The sequence below is a fragment of the Nasonia vitripennis genome, unplaced genomic scaffold (genome assembly GCF_009193385.2).
Source record: "Nasonia vitripennis strain AsymCx unplaced genomic scaffold, Nvit_psr_1.1 unplaced0002, whole genome shotgun sequence".
Taxonomy (NCBI): domain Eukaryota; kingdom Metazoa; phylum Arthropoda; class Insecta; order Hymenoptera; family Pteromalidae; genus Nasonia; species Nasonia vitripennis.
The window spans coordinates 212,220-236,356 of NW_022279781.1; the positions used below are offsets into that span (position 1 = coordinate 212,220).

At 33.1% G+C, this 24,137-nt stretch overlaps 1 protein-coding gene across 2 annotated transcripts in view; it reads right to left on the reverse strand.

The window, feature by feature from the left end:
- LOC100114419 (frizzled-2) overlaps nt 1–23,476 on the reverse strand; it is a 92,061-nt gene extending 68,585 nt beyond the window's left edge. The window contains exon 1 of one of the 2 annotated variants that reach the window (XM_031933233.2): nt 22,923–23,476. The gene's annotated coding sequence lies outside the window, so the exon portion shown is untranslated. The remainder of the gene's footprint in view (nt 1–22,922) is intronic. The other variant, XM_032602199.1, reaches the window with a different exon arrangement.
- Nucleotides 23,477–24,137: the final 661 nt, after the last annotated feature.

The following is a 24,137-nucleotide window of genomic DNA, read 5'->3' on the forward strand; positions in this document are numbered from 1 at the left end:
TATTAAATGTAAAAAATTGAAATATTAATAAAATTAAATTGATTCATTTATCTGGTGGTTATCCTAACCTCGTAACCTCAAATTAGCCTCCGGCAGACATCTGGGAAACTTAGCGGTTCCTAAGCCACATTTTTTGTTAAATTTTAGCTTGGTAACCGTTAAAACAGTTAGCTAAGTCTAAAGGTCTTAGCAAATTCGAACCATTAATTTTCTACCAGGGTGGAAATATAAAAATAGGCTGCAGCATTTTGTAAATTTTGCGTTAAGGGGATGTCGGCGCAAAAACTTCGCAAATACGCCACGGAATATTTTGTATTTCCAAAGTTCTAAAAAAATAGAAAGTCCGATCGAATTTTTCTTTTGGTAGAACTATTCATTAAACTTAACACTACGGCGCTACAGACTCGGTTTTTCATTTGCAAGCTTAATTTAAAAAGTTTTATGTAAAATTAGATTTTAAGGCTGGCGCTGCAATCGGATGAGTACAACGAAGTACGCGTAAACATCTGTTTTATGTAATAGAAAAACAGTATTTTTTGGGACGACATTCCCTTAAAAACAAAAGAATCGGATGCAGCATTCTTTTAATTCTATGCAGCACCAGAATATGACTCTCGTAAATTTAACCTCACCAGCACGTCCCCGTCGTGAGAGTCGGGCAGAAAATCATACTGGTTAACGCTTGGAGGATCATTACATATTTACTTAATTTTAGGCGATACACTACAGCGACACACTATACGATAAATTAAGCTGATGGACAACAGTCCAGTAAACATTTAACTATTTAATTTTAAAATTAGTTTGCACCCTAGAAGAAATGGATTGTGTGCCAAAGTGTGCCAAAGTGTGCCATAAATTTTACTTATTTTAAACAACTTATAATAAATATATTAAAGGTTACAAATTTTGAATGATTATCACCTGATTATCACCTGATTATCATTAACATTTTATATCACATAAACGCATATTTATAACTATCAGCTTTATTAAAAATACTGAACTTAAATCACCTAATAATCAGCTGACATTTTGGCATGATTATCAGCTGATTATCAGTTGATTGTCATCTGATTATTTCAGTAGGGCTAAAGCTGCATGAATTACATGAGTCTTAATTTTTGTATTTACTGTAACGAGTACTCGTGGCTCAGTGGTAGACATTCAGCTTACTAACCCAAACGATCCGTTCAAGTCTTACTGACGCTAGAATTTTTTTTTTTCATTAAATTATTTATTGTTATGTACTATAACTGGAACTTCAAGCTCCATGCGTGCCGTCGATATGACGGCATCGTGCAGTGGCAATGTTTTGGCGCGCGGGCGGCGGGATATATCTCACTGTGCCAAAGTGTGCCATAGTGTGCCAAAGTGTAATAAAGTGTGCCATGCTGTGCCATACCGTATCAAACTGTGCTATACTGTGCCATACTTTGACAAAAAAGAGATGTTTGTTTCCGAAAAACCCATGTGTGTCAAAGTGTGCCAAAGTGCAGGAAATTACCGAATTTGAATACTGTGGCACACTTTGGCACAGTCTGGCACACTTTGGCACACCCAATTATTTCCACTAGGGTAAGGACCATATTTTGTAATGCTTAAAATTTAGTTTGTTAAGAACAACCTAAATTCACTAGCACGTTCCGAACTATACATTTTCTGACGGTTCAACATTTTATAAGTCCCAAATTTATATTTTGGTTAAAACTGTTTCACATAACAAAATTTTGAAGGCCTACATTTTAAGGCCCAAAATTTGTAAGAATAAAAAATTTGTAAGACCAAAATATTCACGACCCAAAATTTTTAAGGACCAAACTTTATATGGTCTATTATTTTTTTATAAAAAGAAAACTTAATATCTTAAAAAGTGTGACGTAGAACTGGTGGCCCAGAGAAGCGAAGAACTGGACAAAAATTTGTTTCACTTTAATATGATATAAGATATAGATTATTTGGAAAAGCAGATCTATTATCTACGTATATCTTGTTATTTTTATTTTTAAACATTATTTTTTTTACCGTCATTTCTTTGTCGGTAAACCGGATAACCACTTGTATTGAAATTGGTTTTATCATTAGGAAATTGTTTAGAACATTTTTCTTATCATTATTTATACATTAAGTGACGCGGTAGACGCGACACTATTTTTTTCTATATTGGGATTTCCAATTTTCAATTCAGTAAATACAAATATTTACATTGTTGTATCTAAATTTTTTTGGCGTATAATCATATTTGTAATGTTAACTATGATTTCTAATCGATGTATTGGCAAGAAAACAGCTTTTTTTATAATAAACGAACATGTCGCAACAAAAATGCTCAGATCCGTTTGGGATTCTTCAGTCCAACAATGTTCAGAGCATGAAGTTAGCCACAAACCGTGAATTTAGTAGCACATGGCAATAATACTGTTTTGTATGGATATTGTTTTCCCACACACTATATAATTCTACAAGAAAATTACTCGAGGACGGCATCTAAGTGTACAGGGTACCAATTACAAGGTCTAGTTGGCGTGCTCCGTAGTTTTTAGTTTCTAGGTGTAAAAAATACTTGAGGACGGCGTCTAGGTGTACATAGTGGATGATGACGAGGTCTATCTGGCGCGCTTTATAGTTTTTCGTGTCTAAGCGTAACAAATAGTATAGCACGGCATCTAGGTGTATGATGTGGCCGATGACGAGGTCTAGGTGGGGCACTTAAACATCTTTATTTTTGTATAACTCAACAAAAAGTTACGGTTCGAATTCCTGCGTTTTGGGTAACATTTGTTATTAATTATACGAATAATAGGTTTCACCCTGATACAATATATGTACACCATGTGGTAAAAATTCTTTTCTCCCAGCTCTCTGATTGGCTATTAGTTTCCATACGTAATCTAGTATATATGAATTTCCATCTTAAAAAGTAAACTTTCAAGTTAAGTGGCGTGAGTGTACTGCAAATTCAAGTAAGGTGGCTTTGAAAATCAGATGAACTGCAATACGACAGTAAGTGGTGGCAGAGCAATGCCGTACGCTGTAAACATAACGTAATAACCTGAGAAATAGCCCTTGTTAACACAGACAACAAGTTGTTTTTCTGACAATTTGTAACTTTGTCGACTTATTTCAAGTAGATGGCTTTTCGTAAAAAAATATTACTTAAAACAACAATGGTCAAATGGTGCTAAAAATGTTTATATTTTATTTTTAGAACAAATTTGAACTACTTTTCGAAGTTGGCCCAAAAAAAATGAAATCTCTATAAAAAAAAGTGTGCCACCTCCCTAGCTGCCCTACTACCCTGGTACCCCCGCTGTGCTCGAGCCATCTCTACTGCTGCTACTGCTTGTTTTTTGCTGAGTTTTTTATTTTTACTGTGTGATTTGATGGTTTCTATGGAGTTTTCGTATGTATTTAGAAGGATGTTTGTGTCTTGCGTTCTATTGATTGTGTGATTGTGGAGGTGTATGTAAAGCATTTCCGTGAAACGCAGTATGTCTATGTTGCGTGTTGTGTCTAACATGTGTGTATCATCTATTTTGAAGGTATCTTCAGTGTCTATGGTGTGTAATGCAAGAGGAGATCTTTCATCCGTATTTCTAATAGATAGAGCGTGTTTTCTCTTTCTGTGTTTTAGTTGTCTGTTGTCATGCGTATGTACGTTGCCTTGCAGTCGTTGCAGTCGATTTTGTATATTACGTTGTGTTTGTCGTTATCGTCTAGGTTGTCTTCTCCAAGTTTTATGTATTTGTTAACAGTCTTGTTAGTTAAGCAAATGTCGTTGCATCGTCATATGCCTTTGATTTTCGGGTTTGTGTATTTATTGTTTGGTAAGACTATGGAATTGTAACTATTGCATTCTGTATCGGAAGTTGTTAGGTGGCTGTTGTGTTAGTTGGAGTGAAAGTGTGCAATTCTTTTGTTACAATTCTTTTGTCTGTAAAATCATGTGGATAATCATTGACCGCGAGATATAGTTTAATTTTTCGGATGTTAGAGTGGTTGAAGTTTTTATCTGAGAGTTTATTGCTTTATCTACAAGGTTGGACATGATGGCTATTTTCTATGAAATTTGATAGTGTGAGTGAAAGTTGATTTATCTGCCAGATGCTGTGTTTTTTTGGTAGCAGTTAGTTATTGGAGTATTATTTTCGCGTCTGATGATGGTCAAGTCTAGAAAGTTAATGCTATTATTGTTTTCCTCTTCACAGGTGAATTGTAATTGTCTATTTAGGTTATTAAAGGTTTTCAGTGTATGTTTGATGTTGTTTCTGTTTAGGATCATGAAGCAATCGTCGACATAGCGGGAATATGTTATATTATTATTAATAGTATTGAGTTAAGTGGTATCTAGTTTTTCCAAAACCAAGTCTGTTGTTGAATTATAAGTAAGTGGAGTCAATTAAGGTGGCTTTTCCTGTTAAAAATTCAGATTTAGTTAATGGTAAACAAGGGCTAAGGTATTTCCATTTGTCTGTGACGGCTATTAGGATCAGATCTCTTGGGATGTTGCTGAATAGGGAAACCACATCAAAGGATACTAATGAGTATGTGTCTGGAATTATGGAGTTGTCTAGTTTGTTTTTGAATTCTTGGCTATTTTTAATCAAAGATGCCGGTTTGGGGATGTGTCTATGAAGAGTGTGCAAATGCTTTTGTCAAAGATGTATGTTGAACTATTGATGGCTGAGACTGTTATGCCTATTGAAAAGTTCTGTTTGTGTATTTTAACGAGAGCATAAGCTCTTGCTATTGTTTTCTAATTTATCGTTGATACTTTTAAATGCAATGTCACTCTCGAATACACCGATGGCTTTCCATTTTTCAATGAGACTGCTCATTTTACGTTTGATACCGTTAAATGGGTTCGCCTGCAGTACAGTGTAATATTTGTCAGACAGGACCTCCTCAACTTTGTTGCTGTAGACTTCTCTATCGATCATGACAGTAACATTGCCTTTGTCTGCTTTGGTAAAAAAAATGTATGTCTATTTTTGAAATGTGTGGAGTATTTTTAATGTGTGAATTGATGGTACTTGTGATGTCTTCTCTGAGTATTTGGTTTTTGTGTTTTGAAAAGTAAATGTGTAACTCTGTTTTTGAAAAATCCAAATGCTTGTTTCTGATCGAACTGTACCGAAAAATTAACCTTATCTCCTAACGACAGAGTGTCTCTGACGTATTCTGAAATGTCTTTTGTTGTGAGATTAATTAGCCATTTGTTTTTGTGATCTGTTATTTCAGGTGTTGTGTGTGATTTGTTGTATTGGAAATTTTCACTGTTTCTGTTATGTCATTTTTGTGTTGAGATCCTGTTCGGGTACTATGTCTTAATCTGTTTGATTTTATTATTTTCCTATTTTGTGCGGCGTCTCTTGTATTCTCAGTGTGTTTGAATCTATCCGTTATGTAAACTATGCAAAATTATTTGGTGTATGTGCCAATTTTGGTGGCGAGAGTCTCTGTTAGTTTTTTTATCTGTTTTTTTATAGCTATTATATGTCTGTGTGTCTTAAACTAATTGATTGTATCTCCTCTTGCTAGTGTTGTTATGTAGTGTGATTTGTTTGATTGGAGTGTGTAGGTGTTAAGGGAGGATATCCTGGTTTCTGCATGTGAGGTAGAATCTACGTGCATCTAAGTACCACCTCTGCAAATATTACTATCCGTGTTAGAGATCGTGCTTGAGCAGCAGACTAACGGATAAGTATCCGAAATAATGAGAACACCATTTATCTTTATACAGTAGTTGATTTTGTAAAAATATTAAATGGCTGATTACCACGCCCCCCCCCCCATGAAATTGCGGATATGATTATGATTTTAGGACAGTGCCAAGGTGTTTATGTTCGTGCCGCCGCACTTTACACTGAACGTTATCCAAATAGGCGACATTCAACTTACATTATCATTAAAGATCTAACCAATAGAGCTAGAGAAGGACGATCGCATCGTGAACGTCGTCGCCACGAGTATGGAGAAAATGACAATCGGGTTTTAACAGTTCTTGCAGTCGTTCACCTTAATCCTCACATTAGTCATCGAGAAATTGAAAGACAACATGGAATACCAAAATCAACATTTCTTAGGATCTTCAAAGCCCAAAGGTATCATGCTTACCACACCACATTAACTGAAGAACTAACGCTTCGGCATTTTGCACGTCTTCAGTTTTGTCAATGGGCATTACAGCATCCAGAGTTGTTCACATTTGTTATGTTTTTAGATAAAGCAACTTTCAAAAACACTAGGGAACTAAACAGACATAACTGTCATTACTGGTCAGATGTCAATCCACATTGGCACAGAACAGTTGATAATCAACATCGTTGAGTTTAAACATTTGGCGTGGAATGTAAATGGATCTGTAATTGGTCCTTATCTCTCTATATTATAAAAAATGTTTCGCCGCCACCGCCCCCGCCGCCGGTTCACAAATTTCTCCCCTCAATTCTCCCCCTCAATTTTCCCCCTCAAATTGTCCCCCTTTTTAGGCGATATTTTGATTTGTATATCGTCTACGGACGATCGTTTGTCATTTGCTACTGCAATTTTTTTGTAGATTCACGCGATACTGTTTGTTTAGTTGTTATATTGGTAGATAACACCGGCACACAAAATAAAAAAAGTTGTCTGCGCGAGAAATCAGACCTATCTATCTTTATGTTTTTCGGGTCGCTGAATCCGAATATAAGGTCAGTTAGGCCCCATCACGTCAGGGTCAAGGTCATTTGGAGGTCAAATTAAGAAGAAAAGGTTTAAAAAAATTAAAATGCCATATATTTATGTTTTTTTTGGTCGCTGAATCCAAATCCAGAATCAGTTTGGCCCATCTCGTCAGGTTCAAGGTCAGTTCAAGGTCAAACTGAGAAGAAATGATTAAAAGAAATAAAAATGCCATACATTTATGTTTTTTCGATCGCTGAATCCGAATCCGGGGTCAGTTTTACCCGATCACGTCAGGTTCGAGGTCAATTCGAGGTCAAATTGGGAACTAACGGTTAAAAAAATTAAAATGCCATATATTTATGTTTTTTTGGTCGCTGAATCCAAATCCGGAATCAGTTTGGCTCCATCACGTCAGGGTAAAGGTCAGTTCAAGGTCAAACTGAGAAGAAACAGTTTAAACCGATTAAAATGTCATCGAAACTTTCCAAAAATGGAAAAAGATACCGAAAAATTGTAAAAAATCTTATTTAATTATATATCTTCCTTGTGTACAGAGAAAACAGAGAAAGTGTTATCTGAAATGTTTAAGTTGATTTACAGTGAATGCTTTGGTATTGAAGTAGCCAATCAAAATGTAAACTGGGTGCCACAAAAAGTTTGCAGTAGATGTTATACGATGGTAACACGCTGGGAAAGAGATAAAACAGAAAGAAAATTGAAATTTACAAAACCAATGATATGGTCTTCTACAACGTGTCAAAATGACTGCTATTTTTGTATGACTAATACCAAAGGTTTTAACACGGCTACTAAATCTAAAATTGTATATGCAGACGTTTCTTCAGTAGTGAAACCTGTGAGAATAGAAGTCAGGGATAAAACTGTTAGTATCGAACCCATGGATGTGGACCGCTCAGGCGAAGTAGAAGAAATGCAAGTTGATGAGTCCTGTGACGAAAAAGGTTCTGAGGTTGAAGAAGAATCTGACGAAGAATCCTCAAACGAAAAATACCTGCCAGCTAGTACAAGAAAAGCTCCAGAAACCTTTAACCAAGAAGAGTTAAGTGATCTTATTCGAAATTTAGGATTACCTAAAGATGGAGGAGAATATCTAGCGTCAGTTCTTAAAACGAAAAATCTGTTAGCAAAAGGAACAACGGCCTCTTTTTATCGAGATAGAGAAAAAGAATTTAGGAATTTTTTTACGAACGATGAAGAGAATTCGTTGGTATATTGTATAGATGTTAAAGGTTTAGTCGATGCAATAAAACCGAATACGTATAAAGACGAGGAATGGAAACTTTTTATTGATTCGTCAAAACGAAGTCTGAAAGCTGTTCTGCTTCATAACGGAAACAGGTTTGCATCCATTCCCATAGCTCACTCGGCTAAGCTGAAAGAGACTTATGAAAATTTAGAAATTGTATTGGAAAAAATAAAGTACTTGGAACATCAATGGAAAATTTGTGGTGATCTTAAAATTGCAACCATGATCTTAGGACAACAATCAGGTTTTACTAAAAATCCCTGCTTCTTGTGTTTATGGGATAGTAGAGACAGGGTAAATCACTACGTTAAGAAAGTATGGCCAACTAGAACACATTTTGAACCAGGATCGAGGAACATTATACGTACGCCATTGATTGACCCATCAAACTATCTGCTACCACCACTTCATATCAAACTTGGCCTCATGAAGCAATTCGTCAAAGCTCTGGATAAAGATGGCGATTGTTTCCAGTATTTGGGAGAAAAGTTTCCCGCAATAAGTGAAGCTAAATTAAAAGAAGGTATTTTTTATGGTCCTCAAATTCGTACTCTATTTGAAGACGAAACATTTATCACAAAAATAAACGACACAGAAAAAGCTGCATGGCAAAGTTTTAAAACTGTTCGTGAGAACTTTTTAGGAAATAAAAAGAGTGAGAACTATCAGGAACTAGTTGAACAAATGTTGGAGAATTTCAAAAATTTGGGTTGCTTGATGAGTTATAAAATGCATTTCTTACATTCCCATCTTGATTACTTCCCTCTTAATCTAGGAGATGTCAGTGAAGAACAGGGAGAACGATTTCATCAAGATATAAGTGTAACGGAGAATCGATACCAAGGAAGATGGAATGTCAACATGATGGCAGATTTTTGCTGGACACTGAAGAGAGACATTAAAACAAATAACAAAAAGAGAAAAAGAAACCCATTGCATAGGTCATTTGAAGTAAAAAGAGTTCGTTACAAGAGAAAAAAGGAGTAAAGAAAGACATCGAGAGTTACTAAGCTAGTGGAAAAAAAGCAAAATAAGAAAAAAATATAAACGAAAGCAACTTTTCTCTGTACACAAGGAAGATATTATGTGATTAAATAAGATTTTTTACAATTTTTCGGTATCTTTTTCCATTTTTGGAAAGTTTTGATATGACATTTTAATCGGTTTAAACTGTTTCTTCTCAGTTTGACCTTGAACTGACCTTGACCCTGACGTGATGGGGCCAAACTGATTCCGGATTTGGATTCAGCGACCAAAAAAACATGAATATATAGCATTTTAATTTTTTTAACCGTTACTTCCCAATTTGACCTCGAACTGACCTTGAACCTGACGTGATCGGGTAAAACTGACCCCAGATTCAGATTCAGCGACCAAAAAAACATAAATGTATGGCATTTTTATTTCTTTTAACCATTTCTTCTTAATTTGATCTCCAACTGGCCTTGAACCTGACGAGATGGGTCCAAACTGATTCCGGATTTAGATTCAGCGACCAAATAAACATAAATATATGGCATTTTAATTTTTTTAAACCTTTTCTTCTTAATTTGATCTCCAACTGGCCTTGACCCTGACGTGATGGGGCCTAACTGACCTTATATTCGAATTCAGCGACCCGAAAAACATAAAGATAGATAGGTCTGATTTCTCGCGCAGACAACTTTTTTTATTTTGTGTGCCGGTGTAATTATTAGAGACTTCGTGCGAGACGAAGCGAAGAAAAGCCGATATAATGCGCTCTTTCCGTGCGTGTTGACATGCTTCCCTCTTCAAACAACGAAGTACAAGAGAGTCGTGGAAAACGAGAAGGATCACTTGCCCTGCGATTAGTTTTCGGCTTTCTTCAAATATTCGAACTGTTTATCCGAAAAAACGGACGATTTTTTCTCTTTCGCAAGAATATCAAGCGTACAATAAGAAACCCTTCTTGTTTTCCGCTCATCCGGAGCGGCATATGGACTTTTGCGCAGACAATTTTACACTTCAGTGCAAAAACACATTTTTCCGTCACACGCGCGCTCGACGCGTATACCTGAAAGAATGGCAGTGTGAATACGAGAAAGATGAGTAAGCGTAAGCTTTACTGGGGTGTCGTTCAAACAGCTTCGCTCTTCGTGTGTATGCATAATTCGCGCGTGGGCGTCGAATTTTGGCACCACAGGAAAATATTTCTTTGGTCGACTGTGCATTCTTTCTTTTCTCGATTAGTCGATGGGTTTTTTAGAGGCCTTCGTTGGCGCGAAATGCGAAATTGATTTCCGAAAGGCAATTAGCCGCAACTAACGACTGCTGCATTTTTTACACGCCTCTTCGATGTTGAAAGTCGATCGCATTACACTCCAGTATGTATATAGTATACTCATGTGCAAAAGAATCAAACGGCGGCTTTCCGAAAACAAGGTTATCGCTTTCTCTTTATTTTCTTTCTTCTTTCTTCACAATTTTTCTTGGTTATGAATTTAAACAAAAAAGAAGAGTAGATCTTTTACGACAAAGCACAACACAAGTTTTTTGGAGCGATTATGGAGCGAGCACTTTATTTGTGGGGATATTTGGAGGAAGAGGAACGAGTAAGTGTAATTAGAATTATAATTATATATCGAGACTTATATTTTTTGTGTATGCAGGTTCCCAATGAAATCAGAAGATCTTATTTCGGGCACAGAAATATTTCTTATTGAAGTAAGAATGTCATTATTTTTAAATTATATACATTTCTATTTATTTTATTTAAATTAAATTTGCATTTTTACAGACTGAAAAAAAAGAAACAGATGAAATTTAAGATTGAAATCAAGAGAAAGTATTCTTTTTTTCACATAACTTTCTCTTAGATTTCGGATGAAAGAAAACTTTTTAAAACTATATTTTCATCATTATCATAGTGCAAGCCTATACAGGGTGAGTCATTTTAATCTTTAATCTCAATTATCTCGTTGGCAAAGCATGCCAGCGAAAAAAGTTTCGGATAAAAGTTTTAGGATTTTTCCCTGGCTATCTGATGATGACCTTGACAATGTCATTGAGCGTGACCTTCAAGGTCATTTGAAGGTCAAGTCGATTTTTTCAAATAGAAACCCCTACTTTTGGCACCAGAAATGGAAAGAGCGGGAAATTTTACGTTTGAATATGACCTTGCCTTGACCTTGAATTCAATGGTCAAGGTCATTGGTCATGCCGATAACAGTACAACTGGTTAGCTGAACTCGAATGCATTCAAGGAGAAAATGTTACCCACAAAAGTTTTCAGTTTTCTCCCCGGCTGACGAATGGTCATCTTGACCCTGTCGTTAAACAGGATCTTCAAGGGCATTTCAAGGTCAAGTTGATTTTTTGAAATGGAAACCCCTACTTTTAGCCCCATAAATGAAAAGAGAGTGACATGCGTTCAAAAATGAAAAAATTTTCAATATTTCCAGAAATTTTCAATATTTTCTAAAATTTTCGTAATTTTTTCAGTTTTCTAAAATTTTCAAAGTCATTCCATTATTTTGTATTAGTGTCAATTTTTGAGAGTGAACTACCCTTAACAGTTATGTAGATAGCAAATTAGTGCAGAAAAGCTTAATCGTGTTTTTTACTTCTTGTAAATCGATAATTATTATTGAAAAAAATCTGTTTCCCTGTTTACTGGTCTGTAACAAATTATTTTGATTTTATCATGGCTGATTATGGTCCCAACGAAATCGTTGATATGATCATGATTTTGGGAGAAAGTCGAAATAATTATGCAGCAGCTGCCAGACTTTATGCTGAACGCTATCCCAATAGGAGACACCCAAGTAATGTTACTATTCAAACCTTAACTCAGAGAGCTCGAAATGGAGCTTTTGTTCGTCAACGCCGTCACCATGAATACGACGAAAACGATCCTCGTGTTATTACCATTCTAGCGATTATTCATCTTGATCCTCACATTAGTACTCGACAAATAGAAAGAGAAATAGGTATACCTCAATCAACAGCATCCCGAATATTGAGAGCGAGAAGATATCATCCTTATCACATAACATTAACACAACAGTTAACTCCAAATGATATGATTTTGCGAGTACGTTTTTGTCGATGGGCAATACGAATGATTCAATAAGATCAAGACTTTTTCAGGCACGTTCTTTTTTCAGATGAATCAACATTCAGAAACACTGGAGAATTGAATAGACATAATTGCCATTATTGGTCAGATGAAAATCCTCATTGGTTCAGGCCCATAGACAATCAACACCGCTGGAGTGTTATGGTCTGGTGTGGAATCATCAATGGCTATTTGATTGGTCCTTATTTCTTTGAAGAGAACGTGAATGGGGTAAACTTTTTGAGATTACTTCGAGACATTTTACCTGAATTACTAGAAAATGTAGACCTAGCCACAAGGCTAAGAATGTGGATCCAATTAGATGGAGCACCACCACATTATGCACGCATTGTTCGTGATTATTTAAACACCCGCTACAATGGCAGGTGGATTGGGCGAGGTGGCCCAGTTTCCTGGCCCCCTCGTTCACCTGATTTAACCCCTCCCGATTTTTACTTATGGGGATATCTCAAGAATGTTGTTTATGCTCAACGACCAACAACGCGAGATAATATGATCGAACGCATTCGTACAGCTTGTGCAGCAATCCCTCGAAATGTTCTACTTACAAGGAAAGGTACCCAACCCGAACTCACCGATTTTGATGATTTTCATATATGTTGTAGAACATAAAAAAATAAGAGACACGTATTTTTTTTATCGGCTAATTTTCACTTTTAAGGGGTAAAAACCTCCCCTAAAGTTAACCCCCAAAAAGCGTTTTTTTTAAATATCTCGGCTTAAAATTAATATTTTTCAATGAAACAAATTGGAGGTTATTTCTTACAAAAAGAGCAAGTATTTCATGGTGATTTGAAGAGTAAGGGTAGCATCCCCTATTTTTTAGGGGTTGAAAACATATATTTTTTGGCATAATTTTATAATAAAAATGTTTAAACCGACCAAAAAAAATTGGAAAAAATGTTTAAACATCCTTAATAACAAAATTTAGTTGACGTCTTTCGGTGTTTTCATAAATATTACCCCTAAGGGGGTAAACCACCCCTAACACAAAATAACTGTAAATATGTAATTCAATACATAATATTTCGTAGAAAGTTTGTATATAGAGGTTTTCGAGGTCGCTGATTACAAATCTGTTATCAGATTTTGAAAATTCAAAATGGCGGATCCAATATGGCGGACGGAAATATCGAAAAAAAATTTTATATAATAAAAAAGTTTTAAACGACTAAAAAATTTGGAAAAAATTTGTAAACATCTATAATAAACAAATTAAGTTTTTCGGTTTTTTCATAGATACTTCCCCTTAGGGGGGTAAACCACCCCTAACACAAAATAACTATAAGTATACTTCAATCCATAATATTTTGTAGAAGGTTTGTATATAGAGGTTTTCGAGGTCGCTGATTACAAATCTGTTATCAGATTTTGAAAATTCAAAATGGCGGATCCAATATGGTGGACGGAAATATCGAAAAAAAATTTTAACTTTCAAAAAAACTTGTTTACAAATGTGTGATCTTTGTAGCCTGTACATGTGAACTAAAGAGCCTTAAACCCTAAACCCCTAAAGAACAAATAGGCTAAATGGTTGTGCATTTTAACCAAACGACTCCAAACCCCTAACCTCCAGACAAGCCGAAGGCCTATGCTTTACCGTAGACACGAGTATAGACATATTACCGATATTTTATTCTATCATTTTGTATGTAACAAATAACGTCTCGTTTTATGTTTCAATCAAAGATTATTTATTTTTCTGCTTTTATACATTAGCATAATTTCAAAAGTAATTTCATAAATTATAAAGTATTTCATAAATTGCATAATTATATAATTTTATAAATTCAAAAAGTCCACACTTTTTTGCAAATGAAAAAACATAGGTTAATAAAATTAGTTTATCAAACTCTTTTGCGTTTTGTAATAAAATTTAATGTTGTCAAACTTGGGAGTTTTTCATTGTTACAATTATTTCGTAAGCCAAACGTTTTTTAGATGAATTCTCGAAGTAATGATTATTGTATCTATAGTAAAATATTTACAGTCTGGAATTCCATAATAATACTATTTGATACGATTTAATGAATTTATCAAAAAATCTAAATTTAATAATAAATATTATTCTAATTATTATTATTATTTTTCATTATCATTGCTATTATCAGTATTACTGTTATTATTGCTATTGCAATTATGCTTATTCTTATTCTTATTATTATTATTATATTACTATGATAATTTTTGTTATTGGTAAAAATACATAAAAGAATATTAATACTCGAACTTCATTTGCAATTAAAGAACACGTTGTTATTGAAAGGGAATTTTATATGCATACATTAGTTTAATGAATGTTATCGTACATTCAATGATAATTCCACAGATAAATGTCTTTCACTCATAAAAGTTGTTGACAATATGTGCGAATCAGTATGTTCTTTTTTTAGATTGTTTTCATCGAGTGTTTACCTCAGCTGCCTGTGTTATTTTTTAGGCAGTGAGTGAGTTTTGTGGGTATTCTAGTTCGATGCCGGAAAGTACGAATAGTACGTCTTTTTGTTTGTCAGTGGTATCATACAGTTGTAGAAAATTTTCTTTAGTGATTTTACATAGATTTACATTATTCAATTTCAAAGTGAATAAAAGTTGAATAAAACCAAAAATAGAGTTTTCCGAACATCACAAAGTGGAACGAGAATTCTTCTCCAATGCATAAATTAATGATTTGATTCAATTTACATTCACTCGTTTTATTCTGGTAGAAATGTAGCAGTCGTGCCTTACATGCAAAAACACAGCTTGTATAAATTTTACCGCTTGTTTTCATTTTAGATTGAAAAATGAAAATTAATCCGTTAAACCTTCTAAACTTATTATTAGCATACTTTCAAGCGTTAAACATACCAGATAGTGTCACGAATTATCACGAAACAGAGTTGGCCGAAAAAATAAAAGAAATTTTAATAGATGCAACACATGATTTCAACGATGTAGAAATGATTACTGATGACTCTTTGGATTTTCAAGAAGAGTATAAAGACCATAATGTGGAAATAATTGAAGATGAAGTGCAACATCATTTTCCTGATCCGGATATAGCACCAACAAATCAATGTACAGCAGATAATGAAGAACTAGATTTTGAATACAAAAAAAGAGCTGTAGAATTTTGGAGAAGTAGCAAAACGAAGCAAAATTTAAGTCTCAAAACAGTGCAAAACAGATTCAAAAAAGTATCATCTATTAGTCAGCTACGTCGTTGGGCTCATTCAATTAATAAAGGTGGCACGTATAGAGAAAAAGTAGCACAAATTTGTCAGTATACCCTGGATAATTTTCAAGCAGCTCTCGACAGTGGTTCAATTATCCATGATGAAGATATAATTCGATGGGCCTTACAAGCTAAAAAAGAAATTGGTTTTGATGATATTAGATTCAAAGCTTCTAAACATTGGTTACTCAAATTTAAGCAAGCACACCGAATAGTTTCTAGGAAAATAAATAAGTTCATAACAAGAAAAACACTAGAAAGTAGTGCAGAACTTACGGCTAAAGCTGAAGCATTTATCGATGACGTTAAATCGTGTATACCAAGGATTGGACTCGAAAATTTGTATAATACAGATCAGAGCGGATTTCAGCTAGAAATGCATTCTGGAAGAACATTAGCAGTAGAAGGAGAAAAGCAAGTGCAATGTCTGGTACAGTCAATTTCAGCAACAACGCATAGTTATACTATACAGCCACTAATATCAGCTACTGGACAACTGTTGTCACCGCTATTTCTTATTTTAAAGGAACCAAGTGGCAAGTTTGGCCCTATTGTAGAACAAAACATATTTAGACCAGAAAACGTGTACGTGGAAGCATCCAAATCTGGAAAATTAACAACAAGTAAGGGAAATAATAACAATTTTTACATTGTAATATCGTTGATCAGTTAATTAGTAAGTCGTTTAATTGCAGATCACTTCAAAATCTGGTTGGAAAAAATATTTTATCACTATGTAGGCCATCACTCAATACTATTACTTGATTCTTGGAGTGGTCATTGTGACAAAGTTATAGAAGAAACAATGCCACAAAATAAAATTATTAACATAAAAAAATTCCAACTGGAACCACAGGAAAAATACAACCACTTGATGTCTATGGATTCCGTATTTGGAAAAACTTTGTCCGAACATTTTCTGATAATGTAATGTTAATGGATCATGATATGAATTTACATGTGAGAAATAATATAATTAAACTTCAATCATTGGTTCACAACCAACTGTCTTCACCGAGATATATAGATTTGTTTAAATATTCCTGGTATAAAAGCGGTTACGTCAATGAAAAACCAGATAAATTTGATAATCCTATAGATTTCAGTTTTGGAAAGTCTTGTGCAACACATTGTGAAATAGAAGGGTGCACAAACATTGCAATTGTACGACGTGGTTGGTGCAAAAAAGAATTGTGCTTTAAACACTTTTATGAGGACTACCATTATTGTAAAAACATCGTAAAATAATATATTTTATGCTCAATACAAAAAATGCACTATGGCAAAAGATACAAGATTGTAGATTATTATTATACTCTAATATTATAAACAAAAATACATTATAAGTTGAATTTACAATAAAGGAATTTCAATAACATTCTGATAACAATTTCTACGGAAATTATAAAACTGCTTCACACACAGAATTTTCTTGTTTACAAATTTAGGAATTTGAGGTGGTTTGGTTAAAAAGCACAACCATTTAGTCTATTTGTTCTTTAGGGTTTTAGGGTTTAAGGCTCTTTAGTTCACATGTACAGGCTACAAAGATAAAACATTTATAACAAGTTTTTATGAAAGTTAAAATTTTTTTTCGACATTTTCGTCCACCACATTGGTTCCGCCATTTTGAATTTTCAAAATCTGATATCAGATTTGCAAAGAGCGATCTCGAAAACCCTTATATACAAACCTTCTACAAAATATTATGGATTGAAGTATACTTATAGTTATTTTGTGTTAGGGGTGGTTTACCCCCTAAAGGGTAGTATCTATGAAAAAATCGAAAAACTTAATTTGTTTATTATAGATGTTTACAAATTTTTTCCAATTTTTTTAGTCGTTTAAAACTTTTTTATTATATAACATTTTTTTTCGATATTTCCGTCCTATTGGTTCCGCCATTTTGAATTTTCAAAATCTGATAACAGATTTGTAATCAGCGACCTCGAAAACCTCTATATACAAACTTTCTACGAAATATTATGTATTGAATTACATATTTACAGTTATTTTGTGTTAGGGGTGGTTTACCCCCTTAGGGGTAATATTTATGAAAACACCGAAAGACGTCAACTAAATTTTGTTATTAAGGATGTTTAAACATTTTTTCCAATTTTTTTTAGTCGGTTTAAACATTTTTATTATAAAATTATGCCAAAAAATATATGTTTTCAACCCCTAAAAAATAGGGGATGCTACTCTTACTCTTCAAATCACCATGAAATACTTGCTCTTTTTGTAAGAAGAAGAATTCTTAAGAAATAACCTCCAATTTGTTTCATTGAAAAATATTAATTTTAAGCCGAGATATTTAAAAAAAACGCTTTTTGGGGGTTAACTTTAGGGGAGGTTTTTACCCCTTAAAAGTGAAAATTAGCCGATAAAAAAAAATACGTGTCTCTTATTTTTTTTATGTTCTACAACATATATGAAAATCATCAAAATCGGTGAGTTCGGGTTGGGTACCTTTCCTTGTTAGAACCATAAGACAATTCAGAGCTCGACTTGATCTTTGCATCCAACAAAACGGCGGTAATTTCGAACAATTAATCAATGGTTAACTCAGGTTAACATTCCATAAAAATACCAAAAAAATAACAAAAAGGGAAAAAACAAATAAAAATAAAACAAAAAACAAAAAATGGGATGCTAAATCCTTTTGACAACCTCCTCGATGGTGCATCCTGGGTTCGGCTGATGTCAAAGGTAATTTCCGCACAAAAGATGATTTGTTTCCAAAATCACATGTTCGAACGTAAAATTTCCCGCTCTTTCCATTTCTGGTGCCAAAAGTAGGGGTTTCTATTTGAAAAAATCGACTTGACCTTCAAATGTCCTTGAAGGTGGTGCTCAATGACATTGTCAAGGTCATCATCAGATAGCCAGGGAAAAATCCTAAAACTTTTACCCGAAACTTTTTTCGCTGGCATGCTTTGCCAACGAGATAATTGAGATTAAAGATTAAAATGACTCACCCTGTATATTAATAAGTTTCACTTTGTGTCTTCACACCCAGTCCTGAATTTTCATAATTGAATGGTGAATTTTCATATTTGTCGTGTATGATTTCTCAAAAGTGTTGTTACAGTGTAACTACTAACTCTACCCCATAATTTTTTTGGTTTGTCATTATGCATTTTTATGTACAGGAAATAATTGTAAATTTATTTTTTATTTCAGTAGATTGATGAGAATTTTTACTTTTAAGAGTAAGAAATTTTAAATCCGATGTCTGTTTTTTAAATTTTACTTTTGCTGTTATTTAAAAACTAATAGGTTTAAAGATCTATACTAACTAAAATACTTATGTAAAAATAAATGATTATTTATTTTTATGAGAATTTACGATACATCATATCACAATCATATGATTATTTTCAGCCAGGCATCACAAGCATTAGAATAGGCAGGGGATGGGAGAGGACCCCAAGCGTCAAACGCCGAAAGAGAACCGACTTGGCATTATGACGTACAGGATGGTGGACCACCTCACGAGGCCAGTCATGTGCGAGGCCTATCCTGACGAGGAGCTGACACAAAAACAGTTAGCAGTTGTCAGTGAAGTAGTCCAGTCGGAGGTTCAGTCGGAGGTTGACAAGATTCCCTACTGAAAAAAAAGCAGATGACAATCAGCTGATTATTAGCCGATAATCTGCTGATAATCGTGTCAAAACGTCAGCTGATTATCAGGTGATATCAGCTTAATATTTTTATCTAAGCTGATATTACAAATATGCGTTTATATAAGATAAAATGCTAATGATAATCAGCTGATATCAGGCAATAATCATCAAAAATTTGTTAACCTTTAGTATATTTTTTCGAAGTTGTTTTAAATTAATAAAATTTATAGAATTCACATAATGAGGGCCAATACGCTTGTACCATTCAGATGATAACACCAAAACACTGGCTGTGAGCTACAAAAATTTATTTATTAATATCTAAAAAAAGTTTTTTCAAATCAAATTATTGAAAAATAAAAATTTTGTAACTCACAGCCAGTGTTTTGGTGTTATCATCTGAATGGTACAAGCGTATTGGCCCTCATTATGTGCATTCTATAAATTTTATTAATTTAAAACAACTTCGAAAAAATATACTAAAGGTTAAAAATTTTTTGTTGATTATCACCTGATAATTAGCTGATTATCATTAGCATTTTTTCTCATATAAACGTATATTTGTATATAACTATCAGCTTAAATAAAAATATTAAGCTGATATCACCTGATAATCAGCTGACGTTTTGACACGATTATCAGCAGATTATCAACTAATAATCAGCTGATTGTCATCTGCTTTTTTTCAGTAGGGTAAACTCCTCATGGATGGACGTGCTCAGGAAGCCTTACAGGGCCAGCATCCGGATATCAGGAAACAAGCTGGATCCAAAGGTACGCCGCATGGGGCATTGGCATCCAAACCTGGGGGTGCAAGGATGGAGTGTGATGGGTGCCGAGAACAGGGAGGAACCAAACTGCGGTACCTTTCTGGTGCTCAGTACCCCGGAAACATCAGTCAGGTTACTAAGACAGCGCAATTTTCAGCTGCACTAGAGGCTGGGGATTAATAGTTAAGGTAGTTCACCGGCTGCAGTGGTGCTCAATCAGGGTTTTTATTAGAAAATTCCTTTTTTAAAATATTATACAGTGTTATCTAATGTCAAAACCTTAAAATTCATAGTATCAAATATTAGAATGATGATATAAATTGTTTAGAGTACAAAATACTCTCAAAACTTGGAAAAGGGAGAAACACTGCGCATCTATATAGATATACTGATGAATACATGGGATGAAAACTTTGAATTGTTATTTCTTAAAAAAAAGCCTCGCTTGCCCTATCCAACTTTTTCTCCATGATTTGTATTGTTATTTTACATTATAAGCTAGTTTTTAAAAAATATTCTAAGAAAATTCGCTTTGCAATTCAACTAAACGTCCTCAAAATTCGGACTCGGTATAGGCTTCCAATGTTAAATAACAAAATTTCAAGGTTCAATATCTCAAAAAATAATGTTGCTTGGGGGTGAAAAAAATACCACGTTGTAGGAGACTTAATTGAACATGTAAACAAAGTTTGAGCGATATCCTAAGAAAATAAATATTTCGGTGAACTACCTTAATGCTTGGGACTTGAAGGTCAACTCTTAAAATTGGGTTGATACTGTGGAAGATTTAGAGTTAATGGTCAAAAGTTAAGGGTTGATTAAAGTTAAGCATATATACCCTTCAATGTTGAGTATTAACTCTCAAGTATTAAAAGTTACTCTTAATCATTCATACTTAACCTCTTAATACTATTAAAGGTGTTGTTGGAGCAAACTTTACTAATTGTGATCCCACTTTGGGCCAAGTTTCTCATTGTTTGCTTATAATTTACTTCATATCATCAATAATCAAATAAGAAATTATTCGTAATTGTATAGGGAACCTTAGAATGCAGAGATTTATTGGTTAAGATAATTAATAATTTTATACAATATTGTCAAATATTATGTATAAAAAGTATTTCTCATTGTTTTCAAACATTAAGTATGATTGAAAAAACATAAGACATTGCTAACATGGAATATTATAACAGCAACCTTGGAACACAGTGTCCATATGTAATAAACATCTTAGTATATTGATTTTTATTTAAGATCTATGAAGTGTTTGATGTTAGGAATTTATTTAAACTAATCAGAGTTGTTTTGACATCCTCTTAATATAGTATATTACGCTTGTTTATATTAGCATAAATCCGCTGTCACAGCGTGACATAAGCACAGATTTATCACTTCATGTAATTTTGTATAATTAGCCTAAAAAAATATATTAACTTTCTTGTAATGTTATTGAAATATTAGAGCAATATTTGATAAAACATTTCAAAATAATATAAAGTTATTATTTTGTCAAATATTTCATGAAATATTTATGTAATCTTACCGGAATATTGCATGTAATTACTGTTGAATAATTGAAACATTTTTGTAATATTTCTTAAATTTTCCTAAAAATTTCTAAAAATATCTAAAGAAATTTTACTGTAACAATTCTGAAGTATTAAATATAATTGTAGCAAAAAAATGTATAAACTATTTTGTAACACATGTTATTGAAATATTACAGTAATACTTGATGAAATATTTCAAATTTCGACTCATTATTTTTATAAGGTTAGAAATTTCAGCGTTTTTGTATTAAATCTGAGATATATATCAACACATTTTTTATATATTTGCAAAACAAATATGCTTATATCAATCTCCAATGGGGTAATAGAAAATATCAGGACACAGCACACACTTCATGTCAAATACAACACTACTGTAAAAAAGCAGATGATTATTACCTGATATCAGCTGATTATCATCTGCATTTTATATATAAACGCATATTTGTAACTATCAGCTTACATAAAAATATTAAGCTGATATAACCTAATAATCAGCTGATTGTCATATGCTTTTTTTCAGTAAGAAAACCTTGATATTCAAACATCCTTTCTTAAAAAAGAGATGACTAGATGATGTAAAGCCGTTAATAAAGTGATTTGATAGGTTGAAAAACGAATATCCACTCTGAATGTAGTAGCAATTTTGACCCAATTCTAACCCCAAGAAAATAGAGTGCACAAAGCGAGCATTGGATTTAGCTAATAATAAATAATTTAAAGTAACAATTGTGTAAATTTCAAGAAAAACATTTCCACTTTACATCTCTAAACATATTACAGAAATACGAGCTTGAAATTTAAGGGAATCATTCTGCTGAAAGAAAAAGTTGAGATTTTTATTTTTTTTTATTGGTATTTGAAAGACGAAGTATCTCATGGCATATTCGGTAAGCTTTAGCTCTCACATCCCCTAAAAGTCAAAATAATAGATTGGTTTTATTTTCATTTGACTAGATAGATATAAAAAAAGGAATAAATCTGTTTAAAAGTATATTTGATAGTTATTTACACTTTCAAAGTTTAAACTTTTTTACCTTGTCATGCTTAAAGGATTTGGGAACTAAAAACACTCTTTATCAACAATAGTGTTATATTCAAAGAATCATTCTACCGAAAGAAATTGTCAATTAGAATCTTAGTTTTTCAACAAGCTTTGAAATATGGATAGGTGTACATGCGATCCCAGCGCTAACCTTAAAACTAGGTAGTACCTGAATTTTACTAATTAACTTTTTATTATTTGAATTTTTATCAATATAAATAGCACAGTGCCATTCTATGCATCAAGAGTAAAAGCTTGCCAAATCTACCCCAGGGGGATTAGTTTCAAATGCCAAAAAAAAAGTAAAAGCCAAATTGACATTTTCTTTCAGTAGGATGACTCATTAATCTTAAACTTATGGCACACAAACTATTAATAGTTAACAGTAAAATCTAAAAAGTTGAATTAAAAAATATTAAGTGTTAATTAGTTTTAAGTACTTTAGTATATCAATTAAGATTCACCATAATTTTAAGATTGGTGCTAAATCATTAATAAACACTATAGCGATTTATTCTTGGTTTTTCATTTGAAGCTTTATTTAAAAAATTATATGGAGTAGCAAAAGTATTTTATGTTACATCTACTTAAGATATAATAGATATACTATAAATCGAAAAGTATTTGAAAAATTATTACTTTTAAAACATTTACTTAAAAAATACATAAATGAATTACTCACCATTTTGATCTGTTTAATTGTAGAATATAGAATTTAACAAAATTCTTGTTCGTGATTGCATTTTAGGTTAGTACCAATTTGTAGCTTAATAATAAAGCAGTGGATGTATATTCATTATTTGAAAAATGTACATTAATATATAAGAGCAATTATGCATGAGTATATGTATACATGTATATAAATACATATATTAACATGCTCATACATACGAGAAATACTTGCAAAAATAAGTTTTTATGAGATTTTTTTTAAATGCATCCTGCTTTATTGCTCTGTGCTATTCTGTATTTTTTATATTCCTTATAAATTTTCTTTGTATTTTCTTTCATATCGCACTTTTGTGTTAAATCATCCAAGCTGTGTGGCAAGTCAAATATCAAATACATATGATTACAATAAATTAAGAATGATTATTTTATCTGCATTTTGTATAACCGAATAACTTTATACATATTTGTGCATGTTTATGTATATATATGTGTGTGTGTATATACATATATATATACACACACATCTAATAACCAGGGCGTAAGAGAGGACAGAGGAGACCAAACCCTGTGTTTTCGAAATGACAGCACTTTTCCGACGAAGATCGCCAGTTCGCTCGATGAAACTGCCGTGACCTAACGAGTAGCAGAGCCGCCTATCGGCGGATAATTCAGTTCTCCAGAGAGTTGGCAATTTTTCAAAGGTTCCTGAGTTCAAATCAACACAAGAAACTTTTTTTTGTCATCGCTTTCTCTTTGTTTTGAGAACTTTATAAATATATAACTACATTTTTAAACTAATTAATTAAAATAAAAATAAATATACATATTTTTTTAAATAAACCCAAAATCATCTAGTGGAAATGGATTTTGTGCCAAAGTGTGCCATAGTGTGCCATAAAGTTCCAAAGTGTTCAAATTCGGAAATTTACTACACTTTGGCATACCTTGGTATACTTTGGCACACTTTGGCACATTTTGACACACATGGGTTTTTCGGAAATTGAGGACTTAGAATATTTTTGGACGAAATCTGGAAAACTTGGATTCCCGGCGGATTCCCTTGTTAAGGCAATTTTTTCCAACATTTACGGCGGACAGCAGCTTTAAGGCAATTACGGGCAATTGTTAATAATTATTGTAAAAGTACTAAGTATCTCCCTACTGAAAAAAATTAGATGACAATCAACTGATAATCAGTTGATAATCATGCCAAAACGTCAGCTGA